This window comes from Brassica oleracea, chromosome C7 (genome assembly GCF_000695525.1).
Source record: "Brassica oleracea var. oleracea cultivar TO1000 chromosome C7, BOL, whole genome shotgun sequence".
NCBI lineage: Eukaryota > Viridiplantae > Streptophyta > Magnoliopsida > Brassicales > Brassicaceae > Brassica > Brassica oleracea.
This window is the reverse complement of record NC_027754.1, coordinates 14,173,835-14,186,869: the sequence shown is the minus strand read 5'-3', so window position 1 is coordinate 14,186,869 and position 13,035 is coordinate 14,173,835. Positions and strand designations below refer to the sequence as shown.

At 34.1% G+C, this 13,035-nt stretch overlaps 1 pseudogene; it reads left to right on the top strand.

Moving 5' to 3' along the window:
• Window positions 1-1,134: 1,134 nt before the first annotated feature.
• LOC106302642 lies at window positions 1,135-6,181 on the top strand (annotated as a pseudogene).
• The last annotated feature ends 6,854 nt before the right edge of the window (window positions 6,182-13,035 follow it).

Here is a 13,035-nt window from a genome sequence, read left to right as displayed (position 1 = left end):
CACATAAATAGTTGGAGATTTGAACAGTTCTGGAGTACACTCTTCTTCTTTACAAATCACAAAGAAACGAAGGAAGAATCCACGTAAGGTTTTAAATGACATTACCAATATATCCCATTCCTTATCAAATGACAGTGAAGCTACACCATCCAATAGACCAGCAAACAATCAAATATTCAGAGAAGGTATCATGCAAAATTTTGAATACTATTTTACCCGATTATGAGCTAATTGGTGTTATCGATTATGAATAATAATATTTCTTACTTTCTTCGTTTTTCAAGGTGTGGATTTTGCAAACCACCAAACTTTCAAAACTCCAGAACAAATGAGTTGTCTCTCATTCTCATTAGGATGTAAGTTCATGATCGTAAACAGTAGTGTTAAAGATTGAATGTTAAATTAATAATTAAGTATATGTATATGCCTAATGTGTTTGATCATGATTTGGATAAAAATAGCTGGAGATTTGAACAGTTCAAGAGTACGGTCATCTCATTTGCAACTCCCAAAAAAACCAAAAAAGAATCCACGTAAGGTTTTAAATGACATTACGAATATCACAGAGTCTTTAGCAAATGACAAGGAAGCTACACCATCAAATACATTCAATGCTACATACGAAGATCAGAATAATGAAGATGATGAAACATAGCTGAATGACCTAAATATCGATTATGAAGGTGTTATAGTTGACATTTTCTTAATATTGATTTATATTGGATTTGATGGTGTTCTCAATAAGATTTTTCTCTGTTGTTTACCTTTGTAGGATAGTTGAAGAAATTGATGATTCACTAGAATTTGATTGTAGTTCTCAAGAGAGTACCGATTCTGAGTCTGAGGAACATGAGTTTCATGCCTGCGTAGAGCCAGAGAGAGATCCGCAAGACAAAGAATTCAATATCCAGTCTGGTCTTGCAAAACAGTCAAACCGACCACCAATAAATCGTAAAACTAAATTGGTTCAAAACGAAGATGGTAAGACCTCTAAAAGATATATAATATATAAGTATTATTCTCTAATATTTTGTAAATAAACATTATAAAAAATAACGTGATGTTCTTTAAATTTGTACAGATTACACAGATGAAGGTGATCCAACTTGGTCATGTTTTTACTGTGGCGCTATTATGTGGTATGGCGAAAGAATTAACAGGCGTAGGAATTCACTTAAACCTACATTTAATCTATGCTGCATGCAAGGTCAGGTTCAATTGCCTTTATTAAAGGAACCACCATCTGAACTGAAACGATTGATGGAAGGCGATGATAAATTAAGCAAGCATTTTCAGAAAAATATGAGACCCTATAATATGGTATTCTAATTTACTTCACTTGGTGGTAAAGTTGAAAGATCTTGCAAAAAAATAATCGGTCCAGATATGTTTCAACTTCATGGAGAAAATTACCATCTTTTGGTTAGTTTAAAACCACCAGATGGTACTGATGCCAAGTTTGGTCAGATGTACATTTGTGATACTGAAAATGAGGCAGAGAATAGAGCCAACTGTTTGAGGTAACATGTTTCACCAAGATATAGAAAATGAAGTGTGTTTATGAGTCTCTGTGGCAGCTATTTTATATAATATTTGAATCACGATCAGCAATACTGTATATAGGAAACTATTAACTATTTATTACAGATTGCTCTGTATATGGTGTCTTACGAGTCACTTACTCGACTTTGATATGTTATCATTACATCAACCGTTGATTTCTAATGAAATGTGATCATGTATGTGTTTTCCAGCCAAGGTAAAGCGCGTTTCCAAGGAAAGAAGAAGGACAAGTTGAGGACAGATATCATTGAAATTTTGATGAAGATGTTAAATGAAGTCAATCCTTACGTTAAAAATTTCAGATCAGCAAAAGAGAGATTTGATACAAATCCAGCAGATGCATTTCATATGAGGATTATTAGTGATAGTCTAAAGGATGGCAGAACATATAACACACCAACAGCATCTGAAGTTGCGGCATTAATTCCTGGAGATTTTAATCTTGATATGAATAAAAGGGATATTGTTCTTCAGAAACATTCAGGAAAGTTGATGAGAATTAATGAGATACATGTCTCATACCTTGCACTCCAGTGTCCTTTGTTATTTGCATATGAAGAAGATGGTTTCAGGCTTGGGATTCAGAAAGGTGTCATTGAAGTTACTAAAAGACACAAGAAGACTACCATTAGTATGAGGCAATTTTATGCCTTTCGCCTTCAGGAGCAGAAGAATGAGTCTCATAGTCTTCTCCATGCTAGACGTCTATTTCAGCAGTTTTTGGTGGATGCCTACACTACTATAGAGTCTAACCGTCTACGTTATCTCAAGTTTAACCAGTCTACTTTGCGATCTGACAGTTATGACTCTATCAAAGAGTCAGAAAGGGCTGGCAAGACCGATATGCATGACCAAGGGTCTGAATTTTTGTTGCCTGCTACTTTCACCGGTGGTCCACGATATATGAAGAACAATTATTTGGATGCTATGACCATATGTAAGCATTTTGGCTTTCCGGATCTTTTTATCACCTTTACATGCAATTCTAAATGGCCAGAGCTTACTCGATTTCTTAAAAAGAGAAGATTAAAGGCAGAGGATAGATCAGAAATTGTTTGTCGGATCTTCAAAATGAAACTTGAGGCATTAATGGATGATTTAACCAAAAGCACATCCTTGGGAACACTGTTGCATGTAAGTTTATGCGTTTAACCTATTAAATTTAGCTTTATTTTTGGTTTACTACAAATCGCATATTATCATTATGGTTACTAAGTGTTTTGTTTTTCAGCCATGTACACAATAGAGTTTCAGAAATGTGGTCTACCACATGCACACATCCTCCTATTCATGCATCCTTCATTCAAGCTTCCTACAACAGATGACATCGATAAGATAATATCTGCGGAGATCCCTATTAAATCTGAAGAACCAGATCTTTATGAGGTCGTTAAGGCTATGATGATGCATGGTCCTTGCGGACCTGCTAATATGAATTCACCATGCATAGAGAATGGACGATGTTCAAAATTATTTCCCAAATCCTATGCTACAAAGACTACGGTTAATAAAGAAGGGTTTCCGATTTATAGAAGGCGCAACCAATCAGAATGTTTTGTGCTGAAGAATGGCTTGAAATGTGACAATCGATGGGTAATTCCATATAATAAGAAACTCTCTCTTCGTTATCGAGCTCACATTAATGTGGAATGGTGCAACCAATCTGGGTCTATTAAGTACTTATTTAAGTACTTAAATAAAGGCCAAGACCATGTGACAGTGGTTGTGGAACTACCTGAACACATCGCAGCTAAAGAGATGGAAAATATAGGAGGGACTGGAGAGAAAAAGAATGAAATAAAAGATTTTTTCGATTGCAGGTAATATGATTTCCTGTATATTCATATTAACATTGTTAGCCATTTGTGTATTCTAATAATTTTGCAGTAGTTATGTTTGATTTTTAAATAATCTAATAATAATTATTTCATGTAGATATGTTTTCTCATGTGAATCTGGTTGGAGGATTTTCCAGTTTCCCATTCACTATCGATCTACGGCTGTTGAGAAGCTTAATTTTCATCTACCCGGAAAACAACATGTAATTTTCAGAGGTAAAGATAAGATGGAAGCAGTGGTGCAACGTAAGTTCATTGAGAATACAATCTTCTTAGCATGGTTTGAGTTGTGTAAAGTTGATGACCTTGCAAAACCAGTCACGTATGCACAAATTCCCAACTTCTTTACCTATGACAAGAGGCAGAAGAAGTTTAAGAGGCGGAAAAGGGGATTTAGTCTTGGCAGGATTAACTATGCTCCCCGTTCGCAATAAGATTCTTATTATTTGCGTGTGTCGTTGAACATTGTCAAAGGCCCTACCAGTTATGAAGACATAAAAACTTTTGAAGGCATTGTTCATAAATCCTACCAAAAAGCATGTTTTGCTCGTGGGTTATTAGATGATGATCAGGAGTATATTGATGATCTGGTAAGGAGAAGTTATGCAAGCACCGCAAGTGATCTACGCATGTATTTGTTATGATGCTGATTAATAATAGCTTGGCTATGCCAGAAACAGTATGGGAAAATACATGGGAGCTGTTATCTGAAGATATTGAGTATAATCGCAGGAATTTTTTCAACAGGCCAGGTAGAATTTATCTTGGTTTATGAATATTTTATAAAGCATATGAGTTTCGTATTTAGTGATTATGACCCCTTTTCTGCATCTAAAATTGGCTCTTTTTCTTTGTGCAGAATTATTGTTAGACGATGAAGAGAAAAGGAAGTTTGCTTTACAAGAGACTGAGAAACATTTGAGGCGTAATGGTACTTCTCTTGAAAGATTTACTTCTATGCCTCAACCTCCCGAAACATATAGTGATGATTCAAACATCCTGATATTAGATGAGCGGAGTTATTCACGTGATGCTTTGTTAGAAACTCTTGATAGAGATGTTCAGAAGATGACGGATGAACAAAAAAAAATATATGATGAGATTCTTGATGCTGTAAATGAAGGAAGAGGAGGGATGTTTTTTGTTTATGGTTTTGGTGGTACTGGAAAAACTTTCCTTTGGAAGTTAATATCCGCAGCCATCCGGTGTAAAGGAGATATTGTTCTTAATGTTGCATCAAGTGGAATCGCTTCTTTATTGTTACAAGGTGGTCGGACTGCTCATTCACGATTTGGTATACCGCTTAACCCTGATGAGTTTTCTTCATGTACTATGACTCATGGATCAGATCAAGCTAATTTAGTAAAAGAAGCATCACTTATTATCTGGGATGAAGCGCCAATGATGAGCAAGTATTGTTTTGAAGCTCTAGATAGAAGCATGTCTGATATTATCGGAAAGCACAAAACTAAACCCTTTGGGGGAAAAGTGGTTGTGTTTGGAGGTGGCTTTTGACAGATTCTACCAGTAATTAATGGAGCTGGTAGGGCCGAAATTGTCTTGGCCTCGCTGAATTCTTAATATCTTTGGGAGCACTGTAAAGTGCTAAAACTCACAAAGAACATGCGGTTGTTGCTGCTGGTTTGATAATCGAAGAGGCTCATGATCTTAAGGAATTTTCGGAGTGGATATTAAAGGTTGGGGAAGGAAAAGTGGAAGGTAGGACCGAAATTGTCTTGGCCTCGCTGAATTCTTAATATCTTTGGGAGCACTGTAAAGTGCTAAAACTCACAAAGAACATGCGGTTTTTGTCTGCTGGTTTGACAATCGAAGAGGCTCCTGATCTTAAGGAATTTTCGGAGTGGATATTATAGGTTGGGAAAGGAAAAGTGGCAGAGCCTAATGATGGGGAAGCTGAGATCGAGATTCCTGCTGAGTTTTTGATTACCAGCACTGATGATCCTATTGAAGCCATCAGCAAAGCTGTTTATGGAGATGTTTCATCACTTCAACAAAACAAAGAAGCAAAGTTTTTTCAAGAAAGAGCTATTCTATGTCCTACTAATGAAGATGTCAACATGATTAATGATTACATGTTAGATAAGCTTGATGGTAAGTATCTATTCTTATTTTTAATATTACAAATATTTTGTTACAAATTTTAAAACTAGATATTTTTTTTTATTATTTCAGGTGAAGAGAAGATTTATATCAGTGCAGACAGTATCGATCCTTCTGATAAAGGTTCAGTTAATGACGAAGGTCTTGGTCCCGATTTTCTCAACACTATTAAAGTGTCTGGATTACCAAACCATAGTCTTCGGCTCAAGGTTGGTTGTCCTGTTATGGTTCTAAGGAATATTCATTCTACAGAAGAGCTAATGAATGGAACCAGGCTACAGATCACACAGCTAATGGATCATATGGTTGAGGCTAGAAAAATTACTGGAGAAAAGGTTGGGAAGATAGTTTATATTCCCAGATTGTTGATAACACCATCAGACACCATGTTGCCTTTTAAGATACGGAGAAGGCAATTACCTTTGGCTGTAGCTTTTGCTATAACAATAAACAAAAGCCAAGGACAATCACTTGCTGAAGTTGGTCTCTTCTTACCAAGACCTGTGTTTTCGCATGGACAGCTCTACGTTGCAATTTCTAGGGTCACCTCTAAAAATGGTTTGAAAATTTTGATTGTTGGCAAAGATGGAAAGCCAACGAACAAAACCATGAATGTTGTGTTTAAGGAGGTTTTCAACAACCTTGAAGAGAAGGAGTGACAAGGTATGCCATTCTAAGTACAATCTTAAGCAGTGAACTACTTAATTTCTTATAACTAATCGTTTTGTATGATCTTAGTAGATACGAGTAGGTTATATGAATGAAATCTCGTGTCTTTTTATCTAATAAATTATTTGATTATTGCAGATTTCCCAAAAGCAAGGATCTGGATTGTATTTTTAGGAGGAACTCGGACTGATTTCAATCTTTCGTTTTAGCAACATTTATATTTTAGTGAAATATTTTATTTTTCTAAGTATTCATTTTTTAGATAAACTAAAAATTACCATCCAATATTATATCAAACACCGAAATTCAAGTACCATTACGCAAGCAATAATCAGTGATAAGCCAAGCAGAAATTATAAGGCAAATGTTCAATCTTAGTTCTAACCGATGATGTTTCGAAATTGATTTCTTTTTATTACTAACTTTATTTTAATTTTAGTACTACCAAGGCGAAAGTATATTTCTAACATTTTTTTCTGTGATGATGTTTGGAATATGTGTGTATGATCTTCAACACACACGGATGTACATTCTCTCTTTTCCAACATATATCTTTCCGGCTAAAAAAAGACACAGATATTGTGAAGATTACTAATATGTTAGTTCATACCCAAAGAGTAAAAAGAAAGTCTGAAATATAATTAACTAGATCAAATAACCTGCACAGTTAGTCCAATATATGATCAAACAGTTTATTGTTCAATGTCTATGTGAGCTTAGGCATCATCTTGGTGGAGATCTGCCCAGTTAATCCAATATGGTGTCTATTTTGCCACTGTTAAAAAAATTCAAAACAAAGCATTAGTTCAATGGAGATTTGCAATATTCCAGTGAAAATTGCAGGAAAAAAATGATTAACTAACCTGCTTATCATCTATAGAGATTCGATCTACATAGTCTTATTATCTCTCTACCTTTCTTCCTCTTTGTCTTCACTGTTTCGTATCAGTTGCTACTGTATAAAGAACTCCAGAGCTTTATTCAAATTCTATGATTGTGACCATATTAAGTTAGAGGAACCGGTAGAACTAACATAAAATAGACGCTCTGTTACCTTCGTATGTTGATTCTAACTATCTCGAATCATATATGTTGGAAATCTATTCGACTTCTTCGCTTAACTTTTGTTACGAGTAGAGCTTGACAGCAATTGATGATCTTGCATGTTTAATCAACACCTTCTATAGAGATTCTTTTACATCTCTGATTTGAAATATATATCCTTCAACATAGAGATGATCTACATGATTTAGATATCTAATCAATCTCAGTAGCAAAACAAAACCCTAATTTCGATGTAGAAATCTGTTGATGCTTATGTATAGAAGCCTAAACTCCAAACCTTGAGATTGAAGCTATATTGACGGATGATCTTCAAATATTGCTCCAGTTTAGGCTTCTATACATAAGCTTTGTCGATCTCTATGTCTGACGGTTCCCTGAGGTGAAGAGAAAGTTGTTGAAGATTTACTCTGTTTTGATAGAAGCAAATCATCTTTTTTGTTACGACAACAGTTTGTGTTTTTCCCGGAAAAAAAAACCTAACAGAAACCTAATGGCCTTACTTTTATTAAACTAAAGATTACTACGGCCCAAATTAACATTATTTTTAGTTTTTGGGTTTTGTATCATTGATATTATTTCTTTTATGAACATTATTTATACATATATATATACTCATGTTTTAAATGTATTTAGAATAAATCAAGAATAATATATACCTTATTTATATTGACTATTGTTAAGAGTTCTTAACAGTGATATACTAGCCTCCCAATTCTTCATTAAAAAATTAACTCAAAATATGACTAAATTGCTTAAGGTATATAAATTTGTAAACTCTTACTAAATTGTGTTTACGGCTCACAACATTTCACCGACGCCCCTGTTACACGCCCCTGTTACACAATGCAGTGATGAAATGCAATGTTTAAACAATATACTTAATTAGTAAAACTGTAGCCATTAGATTGTAATTTTTTAATGTTTATATATATATATATATATATATATATATATATATATCAAAAAAAAAACAAAGACCCGCCCGACTCTAGTGTTCATTAATATTTTTACACTAAAAAGTTTAAGATTTGAATCCGAAAGAAATAATTTATCAACAACTATTTAGATTTAATCAAGTGGTCTTGGCCTAGTGGTAAAGAGCTCACAGCTGTGAGTACCGCCCTGGGTTCAATTCCCCTTGGCCACCCGGGACGCTTTAAATGGTAAAAAAACGCGGATCTTGCGGGTCTCGTAGTGATTAGTCATTGGGCCTAGAAAGTCTTTGCGATTACACTATGGTTATCAGAAAAAGAAAAAAACAACTATTTAGATTTACAAAGGAAAATTTTAACCAAATTCACAAGGCAAATTAGAGTGGTACGAATAAAACTTGTTAGATGTGATTTTTCATAAAACATATAAACTTGGTTATAGCAATAATATTTTCATAATTTGCAGTAGAAAATAAATTATTTTTAAAAGAGTACTATTTAGCAGTATGTTAAAAGAGTTTACTGGCAAATGTCAATGGAAATTCTCGGAATATGAGACAAACCATGTATTAAATAGCTAAAAGGTCCAAGTGAAGTCTAATTTTCGTCTCAGAATTTTAATTAGAATCAAAAACGTCCATATATAGTCGCTTGAAATGCAATTTGAAAATATCACTGTTTTCGGAAAAGAAAAATGACACATCCAAGTTCGATTTAGAAGCCAAGTTATTATGATATACTGATTAGTGAGACTTTTTTTCTCATCGATATATTGAAACTTATAAACTAAAATACTCAAACTAAAACGATCAACTGTAATTATAACTAGAAGTAGAAAGAAATGAAGACGCTGTCATACTAATGAAGTTTCCTTTTATACCAGTGATTCTGAGCAGATGAAGTTTCCTTTTATTTTTGTCTATAATATTTAAATTCAAACTGTTTATACTAATAATTTTAACTTTTTAGATTAATTTTTACAACTCTTTCCCGCGATCAGGAAAAAAAAAGGAAAAAGAACTTTTGTGTCAAGCCAAAACTGCTAGAAAAACGAAATGACTCATGTAAGTTAATAAAGTAAAAGTAGAAAATTATAATCATAACATTAGTCTCATAAGTCAAAGGTATTGCAAATTTGCAACGGAAGATCAGAAACAAACGTTCAGACAATTATATTTATCTACGTGCTAGTGGAAGAATATGATCGTCTAATCCTGGTTGAACGTACATCCTTTGAATTGGCTTAATGTAACCACAGGTTATGCTCAACGTAGAAACAAAAAAGAGCAATACAAGATTTCTCAAAAGTTATAAAATTTTGGTTTTCTATCAATTTTTTTTTTTTTTAAATTAGAGACACCGCATACTTTGACTTATCTTTTTTTTTATGACGCTGGGTATTATTGAGCCATCACGGCAAACGTTCGAAACAGAATTCCACACTATGTATAGATAACAAAAACCATACCAGTAGTTAGGTGAAAACAAATGAAAGATAAAATGGTTGTCTCAAGAGACAAAACACCATAACAAACCACTCACTTCAATGATGGAGGTGAGACAGGGGTGTTCCCATTTAAGGAAGAGAAGCTGTGTTCCTTGCTTCATACGCAATCAGATCTTTCAACCAGTTAGGGCCACCAATAGCTATGTAGGACTGATATATGCGTTGAGAAGTTACACTATTGGCTATTCGATGTGCTATCACATTCCTATGGTCCAAAGATCAGAGTTGAAACCTTTGTACCATATCACAAATTTTCACACAAGTTCCAAGGCTCCACGGCCGAGTTTGGATTTAGGATACATGATCTTGTGCGCTTGCATGAGGATTCAAAGATGACCTTATCCTTGTGCATGGATTTCATGCTCTCGATAGCCCAGTAGATAGCTAAAAGCTCTGCTAGTTCTCTAGTCTGCACAAAAGAATAGGATCTCCTGCTATGCATTATAACTTTTCCTCTGCTATCCCTTATAACTTTGACTTATCAATGATATGTTATTTGGGAAATATTTTTTAAATTGTATCATCAATTATAATGTTTAGATGTCAACACCGTAAAATTTTTTCATAACTAGTGTTTTCAGTAAACCAGGTGAAACCAGTAAACCAGGTGACTATTATCTATTTTTTCTTGGATTTAATGAAAAAAATGTTAATTAAAAATCTGATAAAAATCTTAAAAATCGCTATTAGCCTATGACCCGATAAAAACTCAAAAAAAAAAAATCTGATAATTTTTCTAAAATTTTGGATTAAACTTATTATATACTTTTTAATATTACATAAATATAAATAAACTCTTTGATTTGTGATTTTATGAACTTTCATAAATATTATTATGTTATTTAAAGATAATGATAGTAAAGACAACTAAAATTTGTTAATATGAAAGTATTATTTTATTTTTGTTACAGATAGTCTATTATAAGTTTGTATTTTTGTTTATTATAGATTTAAAATAAATATTTATAATAATTTTTTTATTTATTATATTAAATTTCACCCACAGTTTTAATTAAATATTTAAAATTAGTCTAATAACTGTTTTTATGGCGGATGAAAATTGAAATATAAATTACAAAACATTTACTAATATTTTGTAAATAAAAAAAATGTGATATTAAATTATATATATTCAATAGTCAAAATATTATATTTATATATAACTATATATTGCCATTTACTAAAAATTATATATGAAATACATTTAAAAAAAAAAAAGCTCGCTGGCGAATGGCGAATGGCGATTGAAACGGCGATTTAGGGTTTCTATGATTTTTCGTGGATGGGATCCGGGAACTGATTCGGAATCTCCGATACCTGTGGTCTGTTCTCAAAAGGTTGATGTGGGGAAGAAAGGAAAACGAGATCGAGATCTGACAAGATCGAGTTCAGAGGATTTACACGGTTCTGGTTTGGATAAAGGAAGGAAGGGATCCGGAAGATGGAGGAAATCATCAATACTCTCCAATTGGATTTGGATCTGGATATTGGTCACCATCAAGGCAATATCACAGATCCGCAGGGGTATGTTTCCAGTTGTTCTAAACAGTTGGAGGAGAAGGGTACATCAAACCCCAAACAAGGGCCACCAAAAACCTAGTTTTATGAATCAAGTCAATCTACTTGAGTGGTTATGCCAGCAGGTTATGGGCATGGTTTCTGTTTTCAAGCTTTTAATATTTCTAATAAGCTCTATGAGCACCTTGGTTTCTTCTGTTTTAGGAGTTGGTATGGTTTCATTCTTATTCTGTTATGCTTGTTGGTATCCAATAAGTCATGTTTTACGTATGCAATGGAATAAAATTTATGTTTTGGATTGTTTGGTATGGTGTTTTTTGGAAAGGAATGACATAAAAAGAATTTCCAGATGGTTAAGTTTGAGGATTGAGGATTGGCACCAATGGATAATAATTTTGTTATTAGACTTCGTAGGTTTTATTTTGGGGTTGTTCTCAGTGTCTGAGAAGAGGATGTGTTTGGTCTCATCAAACCAAACACAAGTAAGATCACCTTACACCTATTCTAAGTTCTACGGAAATATGCCAATTATTGGTGTCTATAGTGGTCAACAAAGGGCTCAACCAAACAGATATTATGATTTTTATGTGTGCATCCTTGTTGTGATTGCTATGAGGTTTGGTGGTCCACACATGTTTACGGATTGGAGAAAAAATGGAATTGTTGGTTATTTCTTCTTGCTTCTAGTCTTGACAAATCATTATGGGGATGGTTACATCTTATTTAATGTCGTTCTATATTGGTGTTTGGTCATATGTTGGAAAATTTGTGAGAAACTTGAAAGTTGGTGTTTTCTTTGGATGTTTCAAGGAAAATTCTTATGGGATAGGGAGATAGTAAAGTTAATAAGTTTGAAGGCATTAACGTGTTGGAGAGCCTACTTACTATGGGGGTTGGAGAATTCAGGGTATCATTACACCCAATTTAGTCAGCTCAAAGGTGCCTTTCTATATATTTTTTAAATGAGAGCACTAAGTTGTTAGTCATCTCAAAGGAGCCTTTCTATATATTTTTTAAATGAGAGCACTAAGTTGGAATTGCCGAAGAATTGGAAGTAAGTGGACTATAAGTTATTTAACAGAGATATGACATAAACATAAGTCGGATTTTTTATTTTTATCGGAGACAAAGCAAGAGTTTGAGTTTGTCCGGAAATTTCAATCTCATTTCGGATTTGATAATCTGGTCACAGTGGATCCAGTGGGACGAAGTGGTGGACTAGCACTTTATTACAATAATGAGTATCAGGTTGATGTTTTATATTCAAGTAATCGAATGATAGATGTGGAAGCAGTGGCTCTTGGGAAAACGGTATATATGACGTTTGTGTATGGAGATCCAGTTCAAGACCTACGAGAACAAGTGTGGGAACGTTTAACTAGATATGGAATTTCGCGATCCAAACCTTGGTTTATTATTGGTGATTTAAATGAGATCACATGAAATCATGAAAAAGAAGGTGGAGCTTTGAGAAGTGCGAACTCATTTGTTCTTTTTAACAATATGATAAGGAATTGTGGTTTACTGGAGTTTCCTGCCAAAGGAAATAAGTTGTCATGGCAAGGAAGAAGAGGCAAAGGCAAAGGGGCAGTAATGGTTAGATGTCGTTTAGATCGTGCATTAGCGAATGAGGACTGGCACACGCTATTCCCCTATTCTTATACAGAATATTTAGGGATGGTGGCATCGGATCATCGTCCAGTGGTGGCTTATTTGGACGATAAAGTTGCTAAGAGGAAAGGCCAGTTTAGATTTGATAAGAGATGGGTTGGACAAGAAGGTCTTAGGGAATCAATCACAATGGGATGGACCGATAACTCAG